The following is a 23,686-nucleotide window of genomic DNA, read 5'->3' as shown; positions in this document are numbered from 1 at the left end:
TATGTTGTGATCAACAGGGACATGTCCACCATGCATTACCAAAATGTACAAAGCTCCAGACCAGTATCCACTTTTTCTAAGGTCCGATCCTCCACCAGATTCAGTCATAGCGGAGGCCGCAAGAAAAGCGCACCCAGGGGCTTCTTCTTCCACAGTCCAACCGACAAAGACAGTAAGCTAATAGAATCCCTAGGGAAAAGGATGTGTAGCACCTCTGCTTCCTATATGAAGGTCGCAAGTGCCTCTGCACATCTGGGGGGATATGACAGAGCACTACGAGACTCCCTCTCTAGCTTTACAGAAACACTGCCAAAAGAAGATTAGCAGGATTTCCAGGAGATTCTCCAGCAAGGACGATTGGTAGCGAACCAGGTAATAAGTGCAGCAACTTATGCTTCGGATCTGGCGGCCCATGGATACTCACATGGCATCTGGGCTAGGCGTTCCTCTTGGCTGCGGCTCATGGGTATGAAACCGCCGGCCCAACACAGGATTCTGAATTTGCCCTTCAACTGAACTTTTCAGCACTCATGCCAATGATGAGCTGACCAGAATAAAGTCCGAGCTCGACACCCTGAAGTCAGTGGGCCTGGAGAAATGCAAGGACTTTAGACCCGACCCCATCCTTACGACCGTCGCCAATACCAACGGAGGGTTCTGACCCCTCACTTAGCTTTGCAACAAAATCCTCAGTCCAGGTCCCACTATCATCAGGGTTAACCAGTACGGGGATGAGGAGCTTTCAGGCAACCAGTTTCCTCTGCTAAGCAGCAGACAAAACAATGTGAGCTTGCTTCCCCCAACTCTGTTCCCCACTCCAGTGGGGGGAAGTATCATGACACATCTGGATGAGTGACACAATCACAAAGGACAAGTGGGTGCTCAATCAGATTCAAGTCCCCTCCGCTAGCATTCCCACTTCAGAAATCATCGGTCCATCAACTTTTAAAGAAAGGTCTAGCCAGGGGGTACAGATCTATACTTGATCTCAGGCTCTTAAACAAGTTTATGCGCAAAGAAAGGTTCAGGATGTTAGTACTACATCAAATTGTTTCCCATCTGCATCAAGCAGACTGGATGTTCTCCATAGACCTTCAGGACTCTTACTTTAATATACTGATTTCCCGAAAACATCGGCAATGTCTATGGTTCCAGGTGGCGTCAGAGCACTTCCAGTATAAAGTCGTTCCTTTCGCTCTCAAGTCAGCCCCCCGCATGTTCTCAAAATGCATGGCCGTGGTAGTGGCTTTTCTGCATAAGCAAAAAATCTTTGTGCATCCATATCTGGCCAACTGGTTGCTCAAGAGCGCGTAACCCAGTCTACTACAAGAACACCTGCAATCCTGCATTTGAGTCTTAAATCAATTGGGCCTGTGCGTCCACTCCAAAAAGTAAATTCTCAATCCTGCTCAGAAAATCCACTACCTGGGTGCGGTTTTGGACACTGCAGGAGCAAGAGTGTGTCCTTCGGAGGAGAGGTTATCCTCAGTCAACTTCAAATGTCACACTCTCCTCTGCACACTTCAATCCACGGCCAGAGAAGAATCCTCTCTGCTGGTCTCTATGGCTTTCTGCATCCTCATTGTTCCCAATGCCAGGCTGCAGATGAGACCTCCTCAGCAGGCATTAGAGGTTCAACGGTCTCAGATTTCCAACCGCTGGGATGACACTATAATTCTTCCTCATATAGTCAAAGACCCCCTGAAATGGTGGATGCAACGTCATTATTTGCTGAAAGGAGTCCCCTTCCATCAGGAACTTCCCAGTTAGACACTCGTCACAGACGCGTCCCTCCAGGGATGGGGAGCCCACATGGGTTCTCTCCAGGTTAAAGGGATGTGGTCAGAAACGGAAAAGGGATACCACATCAGTTTGCTGGAACTAAGAACTTTGCACCTTGCGCTCAGGTCATTTTTCTCTTTCGCCAAGACACGCTCCCAGTTAGTTCAGACGGACAATACCACAACCATGTACTACCTGAACAAACAGGGAGGAACCAGGTCAAGACCTCTGTCGCAGGAGGTCGGAGCTATTTGGAAATGGGTACTGGCGAGGAAGCTGATCATATCTGTGATCCACCTCCCAGGCGTTCTTAATATGCACACGTACACCATACTTCGTCCAAACGCACAATTGGGTGGTAAACGACGAAGTAGCACAGGACATTTTTCAGCGATGGGGTTCTCCAGACATCAATCTCTTTGCGGAGGCAGCAAACCCAAAATGCAGTGCCTTTGTATCCAGGAATCTCCGACCAGGCTTCAAAGAGAATGCGCTTTTGATCAATTGGTCAGAGACATTACTCTACGCTTTTCCACCAATTCCGCTCATACCAGTGGGGATCAACAAACAGATCCAGGACCAAGATTATCCTGATAGCACCAGAGTGGCCTCGCCAGTGGTGGTATCCAGAACTGTATCCAGACTTTCTTCACTTCTCCGAGACACCACCCAGGAGGCTACAATGCCATCCGGACCTATTTCCAAGTTCGGAGGGATGGTGTTCCATCCTAACCTTCTGTCTTTGAGTTAATGGCATGGTTCCCGAGTTCCTCCAATATAGATATCTAGGTGTCTCGCCAGACGGTATGAATATTCTGAAAGAAGCGAGGAGACCATCTATGAAGGAAGCCATTTGCTTTCAAATGGAAGCGCTTCTACCTATGGTGTACAACCAATAGCCATAATCCCATTCTTGGACAGGAAGAGATTATTCTCCTATACCTATTATATTTGGCTAAATCAGGCCTCCAGTTCACTTATATAAATGTGCACTTAGCGGCCATTATAGCTTATAGAAAATCTCCCACACAGGCTTCTCTTTTTTCAGATGGTAGTAGTTAAGGACTTTTTGAAGCTCCAAAAAAGGTCTATCCTCCGGTTAGGTCACCTTCTCCTTCTTGGGAGCTTAATGTAGTCCTTTGTAAATTGAAGGGTCCTCCCTTCGAGCTCATTCATAAAGCATCTCTGCAGCACCTGACGTGGAAGGCTACTTTCTTAGTGGCAATTACCTCTGCTCGCAGAGTGAGCAAGATCCAGGCGCTGTGTTCTAAAGAACCTTATCTCATCTTCGATGCTAACAGAGTGGTCCTGAGAACCCAACCTAGTTTTCTCCCCGCGGTTGTTTCGGATTTTCATATTAATCAGTCAATTAGTCTTCCCACCTTTTTTCCGAACCTTTCCACCCCTCCTGAGAGGGCGTTGCATTCTCTTGACCTCAAAAGGGTTCTAAAATTCTGCCTGAATAAAACTGAGAGCATAAGAAAGTCGGACTGTCTCTTTGTGAATTATGGTCCAATGCACACTAGTCTTCCTTTCTCTAAGCTATCCATCTCTAGATGGATCGTGTCCTGTATTACCTTCTCTTACCAGTTAGCTAACAAGCAACTCCGTGGTTAACCACAGGCTCATTCCACCATAGGGAAGCCCTGACTACCGCCCTTCCTAGAAATGTAACCAATGCAGAAATATTTAAAACTGCTACATGGCGATGGGTACACACTTTTGCTCACCACTATTGTCTAAATTCTGTTACTCAGGTGGATGCTCAGTTTGGGCAAGCCTCTTTAAGGAATTTGTTTGGATGACTTACCCTCTGGGTGTACTAGCTATACTGGTGTTCGTCCTCCGTATTCTGGGAATGGGCTTGCTATTCTATTCAGTGCTTATGACTATTGAGGAATATCCCCTGGAAGAGAAAGATAAGTTACTCACTCCAGTATTGGAACTTTCATAGATTCACATGCTTGAATCGTTCCCCATTGTCATGATGGGAGTCCCCAGTACTTTAAAATAGTAATAGTAGTAGTAGTAGACTTTTAGTTATAGACTAGAAAGGCCTATGCCTCTTAGTTGATTAATCTATCATTGTCATTATTAAAAATGAGACCAAACTTTGCCTTAACCAATCAGCATGAATCACTCTCTAGAACACTCCAGAGAGAAGCTCAGTACCACAGGTTTTCTACCGCATGTTGTGCTAGGGAGTCTCATCTGAGCTCTGCTCAGCTTTTCACACCTAAAGAAGATTTCTGGCCTTCATCCTTCAGGGAAGTGACTTTATTTATTTATACTTCAAGCAGATGTATATATATTCTACTCTTTATATCTGTTGTTTGCCACCAGCTCTGACTGAGACATGTCAGACAAGGCAAGAAAGGCTCTCTTCAGAGAGTGTGCTACCTGTTTAAAGAAGAGGCTATATGTTAAAGACCCTCATAAAGAGTGCATTTACTGTTTAAGTCCAGCCCTAAGGCGTCAGACTGCATAATATGTTGCACCTTTTCAAATAAAACACCAGAGACCGCGAGGGACGGTTTCTCATTTGGCTCCAGAAGATGAATACCAGGTCTGATCCTGTGTCAGACTCTGAGAGTGAGCAGTCTACCGCCTCAAGAATTTCCCTCAAAAGGGAAAGTGATTCCTCACACTCGGATAAGGAGCCAAATGTGCTAAAAAAATCCTCTAAGGATGCTTCCACAGAGAGCAAGAAAGGGTTTTAAAGGCGGGAACAGCCTTCAAAGACTGTACAAGAGCCCAAAACCCCATCTCCAGGGCTAAAATTGACATTCAAAAAGCTTTCCTCAGAGCTGTCGTCGAGCTCTCTGCCATCTAGGAAGGTTCTGTCAACTCCCTCGCCGACGAGGGGATGCACCTCAGGGACGTCGACATCATCTTTCTCCATGGCCCTCTCATTGTCGACAACTTCTCTATTGTCGTCCACTCAGGCCCCGATTTCGTCGACCATCCCTCTGGCGTTGTTGACGAAGATCTTGAATTGTCTTTAAAGATGAGACCACCGACGGAGAAGTCACCGTCGACGATACTGTCGTTGTCGGCAGTGGAGAAATCATTGGCGGCGAGGATGCAACCGTCGACGAGACAGTAGTCGTTGACCAAAACACCACCGTGGACGAAGACGCCCGTCGTCAGCGAAGACCCCCGCGTCGAGGAAGGCCCCTGCGTCGAGGAAGGCCCCTGCGTCGAGGAAGGCCCCTTCGTCGAGGAAGGCCCTGGCGTAGACGAAAACCGAGTCGTCGATGAACCTTTCACCGGAGGTGAACACATCGTTGTCGAGCCCACCACTTTCAACGACAACACAAATGTCGATGGCAACCAGCTCTCCGGCGAAGACTCCTTTGTCACCAACATCACTGTTGATGGGCAGATCATTTTCGCCTAAGCCTATGGACATGGTCATAACTCCAGAACAAGATCACTCCTCTACTGCCCACGCATATTCTGGAGGAGGAAGATTCTGAAGATGAGAGCCCATTTGGAGATGAGTATAGTCCTTTGGACTTACATGTTAAGTGCTAAGATGACGACGAAGAGGAGAAACGGATATTATGGTCAGGCCTACTATACCCAACCTGAGATGGGGCATCAACAGTATCAGCAGGACATGGTCACAGTGCCGTCTGCCTTGCTCACAGATCTTCAGTTTATGCTGGAGGATTATCGCTGGCGAATTTCACCTGCATGTCCTATTGCTGAATCCCCACCTCCAATTGTGTCAGTCGTACAGCGTTCCACTTCTACGAGGTTGTCAGTTCCTGATACTCTGCAGTCCATTCCTCACCAGGAAGTAATCTCTTTGGACAAAGAGAGGGAAGAGGGAGAACTTCCCGACACAGGCATGGAGTGAGATCATTATTCTACTTTCTTGCCTGCTTCACCAACACCTCCTCCAGTAGATTCTCCGCCAGAAGACATAGGAGGGATTCATAACCTTTTGTAACGTGCAGCAAAAAGATTAGCTTTGCCAATGCCCTTGAAACTGTTTGTCTGTGTCCTTTACAACTTAAAAGAACTGTTTTGGAAGTCTGTCCGGGCTATTCCAAATATTGAGTACATCTGGGAGGCGGGTATTAGAATCATGAAGACCCCTGCTTCTATACCAGCGGGGTGCTCCCACGCCTTGACAAAAAATACAAGACTACAGATAATGCACCAGTCTGTCTGACAGGACACCCAAAACCAGATTGTTTGGTCATTCAAGCTGCTCAGCGCTACTCAAAGAATCCAGCAGCACCTCTTTCGGCTCCTGACAAGGATGGCAGGCGTTTAGATTCAATCTGCAAGTGTTTCTCTTCGATGTCAGCGTTAACAATGAGAGCAGCGATGATAGGGCTCTATGATTGCCAGATGTGGTCAGACACAGCCCCTTATCTGGACCAACTACCAGAGGATGCTAAGGAATAGGCAAAGAAGATCCTGCATAAAGAAGAAAGAACATCCAGGGAAATGATAGATTCTGCCATGGATGTCGCCATCACAGATTTCAGGCACTTGGCAGTTGCAGCAGTTCTTAGAAAACAAGGATGGCTTAAAGCCACCTCATTCTGGCCAGAGGCTCAGTTCGGAATAAGATCTTGGACCGAATGTATGACGGAGAGGACCTTTTTGGAAGCCAGGTGGAGGAAGCCCTTAAAACAATAAAGGCGGACACGGATACTGCCAAGTCTTTGGGGACGCTGCAGTTCAGTAAAACTCCTTTTCGAGGGTCCTGAGGGAATGGACAGCCTTCCTGCAGGGGAGGGTATCAACATTACCGTTTCCCGGCAAACTCCTAAAATACTCAATCTTACCATTCCCAATTCCAACAAAGACAACCTCCTCGGACATCATATGTCCGATAAAACAGGGGAAAATCAGCACAGGCGGGCAAGGATGTTGGCTGTTGACAATATGGTAAAGGTTCTGGCTCCAATCACCTTCACCAATGGAAATCCATTACCAAGGAACGGTATGTTCTTCGCCTGGTGCAATTTGGACATACCCTGGAGGTTATCCAGAAACCGCCACCAAACCCACCACAACCCTTTCACCAAAAGCATCTCAAAGTTCTTCAGCAAGAAGTCAAAGCCATGCTCCAGAAAGGGGCAGTCGAGAAAGTGCCAGTCGCCCACAGGGCCAGAGGTTTCTACTCCCGTTTATTCTTAATCAGAAACAAGCTTAGGCTTTGCGACCAATTTTGGACCTCAGAAGCCTCGACGTCTACCTGAAAAAACAATCATTTTGGATAAGCAGGAGGTTCTGAAACTCCTACACCAGTGCGATTTCGTGACCTCATTAGTCCTCCAAGATGCTTATTCCCAAATACCCATTCACCCAAGGCACAGGAAATATCTAGGGTTTTTGGGTCCCGGTGTCACTTCCAGTTCAAAGTGCTCCCCTTCTGACTCAAATCTGTGCAAAGTGCCTTGCTCCAGTCGCAGAGTTTCTCAGGCAGCATCATCAAGTCATCACATATCTGGGCGACTCGCTGAAAATGGCACCTTCCAAATCCGCAGCACAAGTGTCTACAAAGGCCTGCACAGTTCTCTTCCGACTGCTGGGGTCTCACTCTCAATCTGCAAAAATCCAGACAGAGCCCATCACAAATGAGTGTCTTTACGGGAGTCAAGTTAGACACTGTGTGCTTAAAGGCTTATCCCACAGAGGAACACCAACACCGGCTTCTCCTGGTCACAAAATCCATCAAAAGAAAAGAGTCTCTTCAGTCCGACTGTACAAGTCTCTCTTGGGAATGATGTCATCATGCATACCGCTGATCCCATTCTGTCGCCTCAAAATAGGACCCATTTCGGCAACATCATCAACTCCATAACTCCAACAAGTAACTCCATGCAGATAATTCCATGCATGCTAAAGGCATTGGAGTGGTGGGAAGACAAAACCCATCTGTCAGTAGGGCTGTCTATACAACACGTACCGGCACCCTTCGCGATTAGCACGGATGTGTCTCTGGATGGATGGGGAACTTCTCTCCTAGAGCTTCAAGTGAGCGGCAAGTTACATCGGTCTCAAAGTCAATCCCATATAAATCTATTGGAATTAAAAGCAGTACATCTAACCCTCAAAACTTTTCTTCCCAGGATTCAGCATTCGTCAGTGCTCGTCCGTATGGACAATACCACAACGATGCACTATATAAACAAACAGGGCAGCACACGATCTCGCCAGCTTTCCAGGGAAGCACAGAAGTTGTGGAAATGGGCTATGGTATTGTCAGAGTCCAGGCATCGAGAACCCCAATGAGTCCCTACTTCATGCAGCCGCCCCTCTTTCTTCTCCACAACCATCGGACTCAGACTATTTTCTTGGCAAACAACGGTATCCCTCATTCCCGCGTAGCTGGCTCTTTAAGGAGGACGAACCCGAGGATCCCTATTCCAACCCCAGAGGATGGAGCCCATGAGCGTCATCGTCGGATAAAGAACCGCCAACCAATCACGCCGGGGTCAATGACCGGAAGGAGGAAGACAGCGTTCGGAGAGACCCTGGGAGCTGGAAGCAGTCGGGAGAGACAGAATTGCCGGAACCCATCCCAGTCACCGACAGAGGGAAGCCAGGAGGCCAACGTATCCCCGAATCGCCCTGCCGCATTCCCAGAGGAATGTGGCTGGAACATGTGCGTCAACCCTTGCAGGGTGCTTGGAAGTGGGGGGACGTAGTGTCCCCGGGAGGGTCTGGGCAGTCTGCTATCAACTCCACTTAGCGTATGGTAACCCCGCTCCTGCATATCCCTGCGCTACTTTGGTGACGGATCCCTTTCCTGCACGGTCTGACCCCATGACCTGGTGCTGACTCCCCACACATACCCTTCCCCTTATACCATCACGAACAAAGCAATAATTAGTGCTGTCTTTTCTTTTTATGTGTTCTCTCCGGTCTGGCTCTGTTCCACCTGACCCCGACGTGAGAGAGACGCCGAGCGACGCCAAGGCGGAGAAAATATCCCCAGCAGATGACGTCAAAAGAGACTGTCACTCTTCTCCCCCCCTCCTGTTTTTTGTGTACTGACTAAAGACTCCACAACACTACTCGTGTGTCGCGTTTGCCTGCCCGGTAATAAGTGGTGGAGAACACGGGCACTGTGACAACCATTTACTAATACAAATGGAAAACTTGATACAACACATAGTGGAGGGCCAGAGGAATTTAGAATGGGCGGTGGAGCGCCAACTGACTTCTGCACAGGCCGACCAGGACACGTTTAATGAGCTTATGAAGGCTCAAATGGACACCCTTTTAAAGGTTGCAGAAGATCCCGCCCCGACCGGGGCCGGCCAGAAGGCAAACCAGGGAATCACCGCCACCCCTACGGTATCCTTGCAGAACTATACAACTGGCTGGCCCATTAGAAGGTGGCCCTTCTTTCTGGCCCCCCCTTTTGACCAGCGAGTCCCAGGCAGCCTACCAAATCGCAAACGCCGGTGGGGTCACCCCCTACGAGGAAGTCAAGGTCATAATTTTGGAGCACCTGGGCATGGATTCGGAGGCCTACAGACTCCGTTTCCGGAAAGAAAAAGGGACACCAGGAGATAATCCGAAAACACTCTATTACAAGTTGAAACTTGCGGCTGAGAAGTGGCTGAAGCCGAATGACCGGTCCAAAAGGAAATCCTGGGTTCCATCATCCTAGAGCAGTTCCTGGACGCCTTACCCTATGCCACTCAGCGGTGGCTAAGACAACATGCCAATTTAACAGCAGAGCAAGCCGTGGAAATGGCAACTTCGTTTTCCCGTGCCCAACCCCGAACGTCCCCTTGGGAGCCTGATAAATCGTCTCGGACAATACCAACTCCCAGAAAGGCGCTTAGACTTATCAAGCAGCCGTAAAGGGCCCGCATACCACGACCAGACGCCTCCATGAACAGAGGACCCCAATGCTTTGATTGTGGCGAGTGGGGCCACATCACCCGACCCTGTCCACGCAAGAGAACAGAAGAAGCTATGGATGTAAGCTACGCCCCCAGAAGTCTCATGTATACGGAAGAAATGGGGGCCTGTTCCTACGTAAGTCTACTGGTAAATGGCTCTTCCGTAACCGCCCTTTTGGACTCTGGCTGCCGACAGTCGGTAATACGGGGTTCGTTAGTTAATCCCAACCAAGTGATCCCAGGAAGACGGGTCCTCATCCGTTGTGTACATGGGGACGTCCGCTCCTATCCCACTACACGGGTTCCACTCAAGAGCCCAGAGGGAATCCTTTCCGTGGTATCAGGGGGGGTATTAAACTCTTAACCGGAAGAAGTGATATTAGGTACAGATAACCCCGACTTTCTCTCTTTATGCATAGAGTAAGGGAGAAGGCCTCACATTTCCCCGGGGAACGCATACCGAGGGCATTGTTAACACAGGAACCCTGGTTGACCGACAGGGACTTCCGTTGGGCCCAGCATAACGACACTAGTCTTACAAAGGCCTGTCAAGAAGCCCGGAAACTACAGAACGCAGCAGTCTCTTCCTACCCCTGTTGTCAGACCTCAAAAACCTCATATAGGGTGGCGGGACCAGGAGAAAGCCCCAGTTGTTGGTACCCCGAGAATTCCGGGAACAGATAATGTTTTTTGCTCATTGCCATCTGCTAGCTGGTCATTCAGGGGCCGAAAAGACCACTCAAGAGTCTGTTACGGTTCTTTTATTGGCCAGGGTTATATGCCCAAATAAAAAAGTACTGTAGGGAATGCCCGATTTGCCAGCGAAAAAAACCCTATCCCCCTCCTCGGGTACCCCTACAGTCATTACCCATAGTGGGGAAACCATTTGAGAGAGTCGGTTTGGACATCATTGGACCTTTGCCCCGCTCTACTAAGAGTTATCAGTATGTTCTGGTCTTGGTTGACTATTGCACCAGGTTCCCCGAGGCTTTTCCTCTCAGGGCCCCTACCACATCCAATATCGCTGACAAACTATTGGAGTACTTCTCCCGGGTTGGGTTTCCACTCTAAATCTTGACCGACCAAGGCACCCCTTTTGTCTCAAGACTAATGTCACAGGTTTGTAGGACGTTAGACGTAAAGCACATTAAAACGTCTGTCTATCACCCACAAACAGATGGCCTGGTGGAAAGATATAATGGGACCCTGAAGTTGACTCTGAAAAAGATGTTGTTGGGCGAGGGTAAGATCTGGGCCCGTCTACTGCCCCTTGCCCTCTTTTTGTCATTCGAGGACCGGTACAGAGCAGTCTCGGTTGTTCCTCATTTGAACTGCCCTATGGTCGCCAGCCCAGAACCCTGTTAGAAATGACAAGAGAAGCCTGGGAGAAAGACAACAACGACACCAGTGATCTCCTCGAATATACCCAACATCTGCGGTTCTGGATAGGGAAAATAAGAGATTTAGCCCATCCCAACCTGGAGAGAAAACAAGTGCTCCAAAAACAGGTGTACGACAAAGGGAAGAAATGGAAGACCTTGGGGGTGGACGATTGGGTTCTCATTCTCCTACCCTCTTCTTTGTCTAAAGTCAAGAGCGAGTGGAAGGGCCCCTTTAAGGTCGTGGGGACAGTCGGTAAAACCACCGACAGAATACAGTTAGGCCCTAAAAAGAGACAGACCTATCATATTAACCTACTAAAAAAATGGATAGGGCCTCCTCCGGTGAACAACCAGTTGACACTGTCCCCTACAACCGATCTGTGTACTCTTGAGCAGTTGGTGGTTAAAGAGACACTAACCCCTGATCAACAACGTGGCTTACTAGATGTGCTAGAAGAGTATAGCTCCCTGTTCTCTGACCTACCGGGAAGAACCCCTTTGGTGGAGCACTGTATAGAGACAGAGGCAGGTAAAGTGGTGAAACAAAGGCCATACAGGATACCGGCAGCCCGACGGGAAGCCGTCTCCGAAGAAATCAACAAAATGCTCCAGATGGGAGTTATCAGGCCCTCCCAGAGTGAGTGGACCTCTCCCATTGTTTTAGTCCCAAACCCTGATGGTTCTAACAGGTTTTGTATAGATTTTTGCCAAGTAAACGCCATTTCCGACCTGGATGCCTATCCCCTACCTAGGGTGGATGAGCTGGTAGAGAAATTGGGAGACGCTCGTTTCATTACCACACTAGACATTACAAAAGGGTATTGGCAGGTGCCTCTACGTAGGTCTGACCAAGAAAGACCGCGTTTTCCACCCCTGATGGCCTTTTTGAATTTACGGTGCTCCCTTTTGGTCTGCACAGAGCCCCTGCGACTTTTCAAAGGCTGATAAACAAGGTCTTGCAACCCCACCAGTCCTTCTCCTCTGCATATCTTGATGATATTGTTATATACAGTTCTACCTGGGAAGAACATCTTTTGGGCATTGCCACAAGATATTGCAGGAATTACAGAAGGCCAGGTTGCACATCAACGCAAAAAAGTCCTGTGTGCGCTTCCAAAAAGTGAGATATCTGGGGTATCTTCTTGGGAACTGGTGCATTGAGCCCCAAGAAGAGAAGATAAAGGCAATCACTAAAACCACTATGCCCATGACAAAGAAAGAGATTAGAGCTTTTCTGGGTCTTCTTGGGTATTCTCGCCGATTCATTCCCCTATACTCAGACATAGCAGCCCCCCCTTACTAACCTGTTGTAGAAAAACACCCCTAAAAGCATCCATCTGAACCCTTCCGCTTCTGTCTGGTTGGCCTTTCACAGGTTGAAAGAAGCGATTACCAGTCATCCTGTCTTGGTCTCCCCTGATCATTCTCCAGACCGACGCATCCAACATGGGTATCGGAGCTGCCCTTTCCCAGATGACAGAGGATGGGACGGAAAGGCCTGTCTTGTTTGTCAGTAGGAAGCTCTTCCCACGGGAGCATCACTACTCTGTCATTGAGAAGGAGTGCCTTGCTGTTAAATGGGCTATTGAGAAGCTCAGATATTATCTCGAGGGAAAACGCTTTGTCTTGTACACCGATCATGCACCTTTGGTCTGAATGAGCAGGAATAAGGGGAACAACCCCCAGGGTGATGCAGTGGTTCCTGTCCTTACAACCATATGCTTTTGAGGTCCTTCATCCCAAGAGCTCCCTTAACTCCAATGCCGACTTCCTGTCCCGTATCCCCTTCATTCCCGACCGGGAAGATTCTAGGGAAGGGGTGTGTCGGAGTCCGGCCCACGAGAACCCCAATGAGCCCCTACCTCATGCAGCCACCCCTCTTTCTTCTCCACAGCCACCGGACTCAGACTATTTTCTTGGCGAACAACGGTATCCCTCGTTCCCGCGTAGCTGGCCCTTTAAGGAGGACAAACCCGAGGATCCCTATTCCAACCCAGGAGGGTGGAGCCACAAGCGTCTTCGGCAGATAAAGAACCGCCAACCAATCACGCCGGGGTCAATGACCGGAAAGAGGAAGACAGCGTTCAGAGAGACCCTGGGAGCTGGAAGCAGTCGGGAGAGTCGGAATCGCCGGAGCCCGTCCCAGTCACCGACGGAGGGAAGCCAGGAGGCCAACGTATCCCCGAATCGCCCTTCTGCGTTCCCAGAGAAACATGGCTGGAACAGGTGCGTTAACGCTTGCAGGGTGCTGGGAAGAGGGCGGACGTAGTGTCCCCAGGAGGGTCTGTGCAGTCTATCAACTCCGCTTAGCGTATGGTAACCCCGCTCCTACATATCCCTGCGCTACTTTGGTGACGGATCCCTTTCCTGCACTGTCTGACCCCATGACCGGGTACGGACTCCCCACACATACTCTTCCCCTGATACCATCACGAACAAAGCACTCTTTTCTTTTTATGTGTTCTCTCTGGTCTGGCTCCGTTCCACCTGACCCCGACGTGAGCGAGGCGCCGAGCGACGCCTAGGCGGAGAAAATATCCCCTGCAGACGACGTCAAAAGAGACTGCCACTCTTCCCCCCCCCCCCCTCCTGTTTTTTGTGTACTGAATAAAGACGCCACAACGCTACTCGTGTGTTGCGTTTGCCTGCCCGGTAACAGGTTCATAGAATCTGCATCGTAGCAGAACACGTTCCGGGACATCAGAACACGATTGCAGACACACTCCGCAGGCTCACAACATTGTGCCACGAATGGGAACTGCACCGCCAAACCTGCACAACATCTTCCTATGCTGGGGCACACTAGAATTGGACCTGTTCGTAACTCCCCAGAACTGTAAATGCTGTTACGATGCAAGTTGGCATCCCCAACAGGGGTCGTGGGGGAATGCCTTTGCAAATGGCTTATGCTTCTCCACCAATTCCTCTTCTTCCAAGAGTTGTGAGGAAAATGAAGATCGAGCCATGCAGGCTGATCCTCATTGCTCCAGCATGGCCATGTCAACAGTTGTACACAGAGCTGCAGCTTCTATCACAGGTCCCGCACTTCCGACTTCTAGTGTTTCCCAATTTTCTAACTGTAGGAAGGTGAAATCTGACTGCATGGTTGACCCCATTTTTTTCCTGGTGTTTTGCTGGTTTTCAACTTAGGTTGGGGTCCTGAATAGCAGGATCCCAGCCAGACTATCTGCTTTCCCCTTTACAGTAATTACATGTGCTTTAGGTACACTCCAGATTGGATTCTGGGGTACCCTTATAAGTCCCTAGTATATGGTATACTATGTACCCAGGGCATAGGTACCCCAGAGGCATACCAGGGGCTGCAGTATGCATTATGCCACCCCTGGGAAGCCATCCAAAATGACACCACAGGTCTGCTACTGCAGCCTTGGTAACGTGGTGTATACACCCCTTACTTAGATATAGGTTACCTATATCTATCCATATCACTGCACATATAAACCTATCAGTCACCCCTATGGCAGGCCTTATCAGTCCTGAAGGCAGGGTGCTGGGTTTTATGTGAGAGGGTGCCCATGCATGATCAGAGCCCCTCTGCAGCCTTTGGAACCTTTATTCCGGGGTTGTTTGTGATGCAGCCAAACCATATACTCTTAAGTGCATTATAACTTCGCGTAAATGCTAACTTTGGAATGGCTGCATGGAAATATGTTGTGTTTGGTGTCAAACACCTTGCAAGCATACCTCCACACCAGTAACTGGTGTGGGAGGTATGATTCCACCTTACTAGAGGGAGAAACGGGACAGCACCGGTACACCCGGAAACCGCTTCACAGACCCTGGCATCACAGAAGGGGTGCTGCCAGCCACAGACACGATTCTGCCCTCCGGCTGCTGGACGAAACTCCGGCAGGGGAGGCCTGGACAACAGGTTTCCTGTCACAGGGAGGTGTCACCACCTCCCAGACAAGCTTTAGTGTATTGGGGCTGGATGGGTGCACTCCAAGAGTGCTGTGATGTCTGCACTGGGGGCACATTTGGTGTCCCTGTGCATAGTCCAGCTCAAACCGGTTGCAGGGGCTACTAGCCCCTGCTCTGGCGCGAAACTGGACAAAGGATATGTTTGTAGCCACCGCTCTGTCCTGACCCTCCCATAGGTGGATCCCCAGAGTTTGTCCCACCCCTTCCTTGGGTATAAAGTAGGAACCCCTGACTACAGGATTTTAGATTTACCTGGACGAAACTCTAATACAGAATCCTAGAACTTCTACTATCTACACGACGTTGGATGACCGAAGAATCTCCCTTGGAGTAAAGGAGTTACAAGACAGGCACCAAAGACGCATCTGTCCGGTTTGCCTCGACGCTGCTCCCGATGGACACCTACGATATTGCAACACAGGAGGTGGGTTTCCAAGCTTCCCCGAGGCCGATCCGTGCTCTCAGCAACTCTGAGATCCAAAGCCCTCGTAGGGACAGTGCAGCCCGAACCCCTGGACGCCGTGCACATTTTCACTAGCATATGCTTCTTGGCGATCCCTGAGGCTGTGCTTTGGGTTACTTGTAGTCTAGACCCCAAGCAGTGATTCCACCGAGGATTGCTGGCCTACACTCCTCGAGTGACCCGTGGGCTGGTATTGAGTGATTCCTCTCAAGGTCCCTTCGCGATTCCTTTCCCGTCGACTTGTGGGTCCCTGACAAGGGTACTTTAACTTTCAACGGGCTCATAGCTCAATAAAGGTTCACTTAACGGCCATTTTCTGTTACAGAAGATCACTTTCCTCTCCACCTTTGTGGTCTTCTTGAATAATAGGAGTTCCTCAAAGGACTGTTTCGAGCCTCCATCATCGGCCTGGCAGTTGAACACTGTTCTTTCACAATTGATGAAACCCCCTTTCGAACCAATTCACTCAGCGGGAATCAAGTTCCTGTCATGGAAGTTGGCTTTACTTCTTGCCCTGACCTCAGCCAGGTGGGTCAGTGAAATTCAGGCTTTTGTTATAGAGGAACCCGTTCTTGCAATTCAAAACGGATGGAATTCTCCTCTTTACAAATCCGAAATTCATACCCAAGGTTCCATCTGATTTCCACCGTAATGAACCTGTGGTACTTAAGACTTTCTTCCCTAATCGATCAACGACTGCAGAAAAGGCTCTTCACTCAATGGATGTCAGGCGTTGCCTAAACCTTTATATGCATAGGACACAAGCTTTTCGCAAGGCTTCTCAATTATTTGTCGCACACAGTGCGCCAATGAAAGGCTTCCTGCTCTCTAAGCAGAGTATTTCTAGATGGAACGCAAGTGCCATACAATTTTGTCATCACAAAACAGGCAGAACACTGTCTTCAAGAGTCCGAACCCACTCCACGAGAGCTGTGTCTACGTTTGCAGCTTTATTTGTGGGAGTGTCCCTTCCTGAGATTTGCTGTGCAGCAACGTTGAAGAATAGATACATATTTACTCGACACTACTGCATGGATTCAGCAGTTCTAAGCTACATGTCGGTGGGTCAAGCAATACTTCGACATTTATTCCATTAAGGTGAGCCACCCCTGCCTACCCCCCTACCTCTTCTGCTGTATCACATTTCAGTGGGGTAAACCATTTACTTTGTTTAACGTTTAAAGGCATTTATTCCTTCATTGTTATTGATATGATTATGGTGGTCATATTGTTTAGTGATTACTTGCAGGTTTTATTGATGAATATTCCCGTTAAGCTGGTCAAGGCTATGGTAAATGTGCTACTCAACTGCTTGCTAGTCTGGTTTAAGCATGTGAATCTATAAAAGTTCCAATACTGGAGAAGAAAATCAGTTATTAACCAGTAACTGCAGTATCCCACCCTCCTCCCCTTAGAGGCTCTCCTCCTAGAATGTGATTATTTATTCCCACTTGTGCTTTGAAAATCTGCCTCTGTTGGGAGTGTTTTAGAGGGTGCCTTCACCTGATTGGTTATAGTTCAATTTTGGTCCTTTTTTTAAAAGGACATAGATAGAGTTTTAAACTGACTTTGCATTGCTATTATAGCTTATGGTACTAGTCCATACTGCTTTACTATGGCACCGTGGAACTCCCACTTCGACAATGGGGAATGATTCAAGCATGTGAATCTATTAAAGAGACCCATACTGGAGAACTGGAGTTACTGGTAAGTAACTCATTTTCTTCCCGCTTAGCCATCACAAGCAGCACTGACCTTCTCTGCAAGATTTATTGACTTTGTCAAAAATTTTAAGCTTGTTGCACATCAGTGAGGGCTGCTGTACAACAAGGCTTAAAGTAAAGGAAAAAAGTGTTGTGTCTTGGTCAGCGTTGACAGCATCATACCGTTTTATCTTAACTTTAATCAATATTGCACAGCAGCCAGTGCTGCTGTGCAATATGCCTAAGCATTAACAAAACCAAGTAACGCTCACACATGAGAGTGCTATTTGCCTTTTGTTTGTATTTTGGCAGCGGATGTGAGGGTTGGAGGGATTAGGAGAAACCAGGGTCGTGGAGCTGCAACATTAAGACAGTGGGAGGAGTGTGGTGGTGAAGGCAAACAACATGGGAAGGTTTGCGCAAGAGCACGAACAGTGGGAGGAGGGAGGGAGCAGCAACACAACAGATGAGCGCGGGCAAGCAACACGAGGGAGGGAAGGTGGAGCAATAGTAGGAGGGTGGGAGCTAGCAAAATCATGAAATGCAGGGGAGGGAGGACGGACTGCAGCCAGTGCATGAAGTTGAAAAAAAAAGTATCTGCAGGAGTGTGCGGCCAGTGAAAGGACAGTAGCCGCAGACAGGAAGCTGTATTAGTTTCATACTGCACAGCTGGGAAAAACACTGTAGCCCCGGGAGAAAGCAGGAGGCGCTGACCAATAAGAAGCAAGGAAACAAGAGTGAGGTCGAAGCCAATGAATGCTAAGTAATGGGCAGGCTCTAAGCCCGTTTTAAAGTTCGTTTTTTAAGTTAATAAATGATTTCTCTGACTGGGCATGTAGTGTCTCAGCTGAAACCTAAAAAAAATCTAACCCAGTTAGCATATGACTACCTGCCATATCAATGTTAGGAAAATAAAAACGGTTCTCAAATATAAAAAAGATGTTCTAAGGGCTTAGCTTATGTTCATGATAAAAAAAAATATTTTAGAATTGCACAAGGACAAGTACAGCTATTATGAATGGGGAAAAAAGTTATGCTGTTACTCTTACAAGGGACCAGTTCATCACTGTGCAAAATGGTGATGAGCTTTGTTACAATGTACGGGTCAGTATGATTACTATAAATGTTACTCTGCTTAATACAACCAACAAAATGCTGACATATAAGCTAGTTCCAAATGTCAAGTGCGCACTGAGGTACGATAAAGCGATTACTCGCATACTAGCTCACACAGATAGGCGGAAGCGGCCTGGCAGATCCCAACCTGTCGACTTTACACGTGAGCGTAACTGGAACACGCGAAGGCCTTGTTACTTTGTCTGACACACACACCTCAGAATTTATGAACACTACCCCAGTTAGAATCCCCAGTTAGTAATTAAACATCATAACCAGTAGTTAACACGCTGGCAACCCTCGGGAAGGAGATGTATCATTATGTGAAAGGACTTGAACAGTTGGGTGATACCGCTCATGGCAGCGACCATACTATGTATTAGATATTGCTCAACCCTGAGATGCGATCGTGTTTCCGCCAATCGGTAACACACCAAGCAGCACTAATGTACATGTGATACCATGCAAGGTGTTTTTCATAAGAAAATGTTAATAAAAATACTCTGCAAAAAAAAAAAAGCCAGTTCAAGATGTTATGTAAATAAACACGCTAATCACTTTACACTGAGGAAGAAACATGATCTTATCTCCAGGTGCACTGCCAAACGCAAATCAAAGCCCGCACTACGCAATGTAGGTAATAAACTGAGCCAATCAAACCACGTACTGATCATCAAGCAGTACGCCCGAAGGTGAGTAGTAATAAATATCATCGCCATTTTCTCTCGCTCCTTTAACAAGGTAGAAGCAACATATTTTCTGAATCATTACTGCTTAGCCAGCCTGGATTGCTGGCAAAGCAGGAACTTTACAATACCTGTCACATAACTTGTTGAAAATCTGGCTTTCTGGCTCGTTAAAAAAGTAACAAAAAACGGAACTTTGTTTTTCAAAACCCATTCTGACTTACATATTCAGTAACATTTCTGGCTGGACAACCACCCTAAACCAAAGTGTTTCTCAAGTTTTTAAAAGTCAAGTACACACCAAAGAAAACTGGTAAAAACAGAAATTGGAAAGTGGAGGATGGACACTATCAATGCAAAGCAAATTGAAGGCACTCTGTTTCACGGTCGACAACAACTCCAACATTTTCCATTTACATGCAAATGTGACAGAAAGGCAGTGCCAGATTATTGGGGTTTTCATAAGAGATGCCCAAGAAGGAATAGAATGAAAAATGTCTTAGTAAACATGAAGGAACGTTTCAATTCTATTAAAAACACAGAGGCAAGGATTATGCTCATCTTTCTTTATTCCTACTTCCAGCAGCTTTCAGCAACACGAAAGGACTCTTTCACAGCATGCACAGGGAAGCAGTAGAGGTCAACAGGATAGCCGATCATTCGTCCAGCAGTCCCACAAACGTATATGCAATCCTGTCTACTTCCTCTTTCTTTACTGCGATATGAGGTTGTCCCCATCCTCCTTTCACTCAGCTTTCGAGCCCTCCAATTCTGAAAGGCAGAGAAATCCAAATGAACCTGAACATTGGAAAGAACATAATCCAAACTACTGTCCCCCAAGGACCATGACTGTATAATCTGAACACTAGAAATGAGGCATCACAAAGCATCAAAACAGCTGAACAAGCCAGTAACAGACAAGCATGGAAAACTGGTACTTATTACTGAACTCCGGCGTCCAGTATTTGCTCAAGGAAACATTTTTATGGAAAGGGAGAACAGTGACCCCAGGAAACATGGGTGGGAATAATCCTGGCCTCCGTGTCCGTAATAGAATTGAAACTTTCCTTCTTGTTTACTAGGACATTTTTCAGGAAAGGAGGCAGGAATTATGCTAGTTCAAAGCTTGTTCACCACCAAAGACGCCAAATTCATTACTGGTTTAGCGCATGAACATAAAATCTGCGGACCAATCCTCTGTGTTAATTCTCTCTAGCAAGCACCAAGGGATAAAGCTTTCGAGGCCTTGGCCCCTCTGACATATTGAGCTCCGAAATGAGCGAGATCTACACCAGCTTCCTACATTACCCAGCGGATCCAGCGAGCAATGATGGTGGAGCAACTGCCTTGAACAGTTTCCTGAGGGAAATCAGTAACTGATGTTAGCCATGCCGACGGAGTGCCTCTGCCATTGCTTCCTAAGCCTGAAGGTACCTCATGACGCACAACTTGGGGGCTTTGTCGAAAGCCAGGTAAAAGACCATCCTGGAATACGTTTATAGTTTTGTGGGATATGTGAAATGAGACTTCCTGAGGAGTGGAAACCCTTCTCGATGTCCAAGGCTCTCGCGTCCGAAACTCGTATGCAAGACACTAAACATAACAGCATGGCCTGTTTTGCGGCCATCTGCTTACGGGATAAATATTTATTCGGCTGCCAAACTTTGAAAAGGTTCAAACCCTTGTTAACGTCCCAAAGGGTGGAATACCTAGGCTCTGGAAGAAGGGCTAACTGAATGCCTCTCATCATCTTACACACCAGTTGGTGCTCCCCCAAGGGGTTGCCCTGCACGGGCAGGTGACCCACAGAAATGGCAGACCAATAGGAATTAATCATATGGTAAGCCAGTCTGGGACACCAGGGAAGCCAGGAAATTCAGGACATGGACCACTTTGCACCCCATGGGATCCCAGTTGTGCCCAAGACACCAACTGACCCATCTTGTCCAAGCCAATTTGTAATGCTTGTTTGTGCAATTGGCCCAAGCTTTGGCAAGCAAAAGGCCCAGTACTTTCCGACGATGCCGGAAATCCACCATGCCATAAGAGACATGCGGTCTTGGAGGAGTAGAGGGTGCTTGTTGTCCAGGGGATCCCGGAGAAGATCTGGAGTTCGAGGTAGAGGGATTGGAGAATCCCAAGAAAGTTCCAGAAGAACTGGAAACCATACTTCAGACCTCAAGAACGGGGTAACCAGGAACATCCTCGCCCCCTGCCTGCGAACCTGCGCCTCCGATCTCATGATCATGGCGAAGGGGGGAATGCATACCCCGACTCCAAACCAAGTCCTGTAGGAAGCATTTAAGGCCGTCGCTAACGAATCCAGTTTCCAGCTGAAATAGCGGGGAAGCTGGTGGTCCAACCGCGAGGCAAACATGTCTACAGAGAAGGGACTTCAGTCTTTGAAATACCAAGAGATTCAGCTGCCACAGGCTCATGTCTGATCGACCAATCCCTGGAGCACCAATCCACCACCACATTGGATACGCCCAGAAGGTACCGCTGTCACAGAGATGTTGCAGGACAGGCAGAACGTCCGAAACTATTTGGCAAGGTCCGCTAGTTCTTTGGATTTGGTGCCCCCACGTGGTTGACGTATCTTACAGCCGACGCATTGTCCATCTTGAGGAGGACACTGCTGGCGACTCTGTCTTTCGTCCGATACCTAATCGCGAAGATCAGGTATCGGACAATTGATGAGGAGCTGCTCCTTTTCTGCAGACCACTTTCGTCCTGTGAAAGAGTGCCCGTAACAGGCCCCCCAGCCGAGCCTGCTGGCGTCGGACTCTATCACCAAATTGGGATCAGACCCTTAAATAACCCAGCCATTCCACGCTTCCATGTGGTTGAGCCACCACCTCATTTCTTTCTGAACCAGTTCAGAATAATGGCAAAGATGAGGCGCTGGAGGGCTCTGTAGTGGAGGGGGCCCGGTAAGATTGCCTGAACAGATGACGAAAGAAGGCCCGCAATCCGAGCCACCTGGCGGAGGGAGGTCCTGGACCACAGCCTTCTCAGCTCTCTGCGAATCTTTTCTACCTTCCGAGGAGGCTGGCTCAGAGTCTTCTCCACCGAATCTATCATGAAGCCCAAGAACATTAACTGCCTCCTAGGAGTCAGAACCAACTTGCTCTCGTTGACCACAAAGCCCAAACTCTGGAGCAAATCGACCACCATCTGCAAGTGATGGGTCAAACTGTGTGGGCATTGGTCCAGAAACAGGAGATTGATCAAGTGAATGATGAGTCGGTGCCCTTGAGTCCTGAGGAGTTCCATCACTAGTTTGAGCACTTTTGTGAAACATCACGGGGCGGACGAGAGCCAGAAAGGTAGGGTGGCAAACTTGTACACCCAATCCCGCCACCTGAATTGCAGGAATCACGGTGGGGGGGGTTGTGGGGGTAGATAAGAACAGAGAGCTAAGCGTCCTTTAGGTCTAGGCACACCATCCAATCGTCGGGGCGCAAAATATGGATGCCAGCCATCTTTAAATGGTGGTTAACCAACCAGCCTTTGAACTCCCTGAGGTTTATGACTGGGCGCTGCCACCGTCTGACTTGTCCACCAAGAAGACATTGCAGATGAAACCCCGACGGTGGATGCAAGATCTAGTTATCACTCCCTTTTGCAGTAGATCCGCCACCTCGCGATCTATCAATGCTGCCTGATCGGCTGCAAAAACCAGCGTGCGATGAAAGGACCGTTGTACTGGGCACCTTTAAAATTCTATATGAAATCCCTTGATGGTCTGAAAAACCCAGGCATCTGAATTGAGGCTCTACCAATTCTGAGCAAACCGAGCCAACTGACCTCCCATCTTTACAAGGGATGAAGGGGGAAAACTTTCACCTGCATGGGACTGAGGGTGACCTCTGGCCATACCTCTGTAACCGCGCCCGCTGTAAGTTCCGCACGGCTGGAAAAATTCTCCAGACCGGGATTGGTCTTGGGGCCGCTTGAAACCTCGGGACGGGCCTTGGGTATAGAAGCCCCGTTTCCGTGGCCGGTCCCAACAAAACCCGAGGGTTGAAGATCTTCTTGATTGAAACTTGTGCCTTGTCCAGCGAAGTGAACGTGGCCACAAACTTACCAAGCTCCTTTATAAACAGTTCCCCGAAGAACCCGCCTTGTGCCACCTCTCCAGCCTCGGTGGAAGCCAAATCCCCCAACTTGAGGTCAACCTTCAAAAGCAGGGAACGGCGCCTCTCAGTTGACAGAGCGCAGTTCACGTTAACCAGGAAAATAATAGCACGTTGCGCCCAACCTGCCAAAGACTCCAGGGATACCGGATTGCCAGAGACCATGGCCTCCTCAACCAGGTTCAACATTTTCATGAGGAACCCACACATGTCAAGAAGCTTGTCCTGGCACGCTTCCCAGGACCTGTTGATCCCCTTTTTGGGGTCCCTGATACACTTCTGGAGGGAGGTGGCCATGTGTGAGTCTAATTCAGAAGTCTGTGCCACCTTGCCGGGGAGGGTGGGATGGGAGCATTGTGCTCGACTGCAAACGGACTACTTTGTCCAGAGGTTTCCTAAGGTGGCCAGCCACATAAGCTGCCACTTTCTCAGAAGGAGTCTTCTCTGTAGAGCCGGGGTGGACCTGGTACTCTGTGTCCAGCATGTCGGAGGACTCGCTGGGCCCCAAAGACCAAGCAGGGGCTGGTACTAAGGACAGGTGCTAGGGTCTAGAGGGCTCTTACTAATCAGGAGATTCAGGATTGTCC

General features: G+C 48.5%; 1 protein-coding gene across 9 annotated transcripts in view; it reads left to right on the top strand.

Moving 5' to 3' along the window:
* The window catches only part of GPAT2 (glycerol-3-phosphate acyltransferase 2, mitochondrial), a 1,263,238-nt gene that overhangs the window by 752,221 nt on the left and 487,331 nt on the right, over positions 1–23,686 (top strand). The gene's annotated exons all lie outside the window — the stretch shown is intronic.

The sequence above is a fragment of the Triturus cristatus genome, chromosome 11, assembly GCF_964204655.1.
Source record: "Triturus cristatus chromosome 11, aTriCri1.1, whole genome shotgun sequence".
Lineage (NCBI taxonomy): Eukaryota > Metazoa > Chordata > Amphibia > Caudata > Salamandridae > Triturus > Triturus cristatus.
Note: the sequence above shows the minus strand (reverse complement) of the source record. Positions and strands in the feature narration are given on the sequence as shown.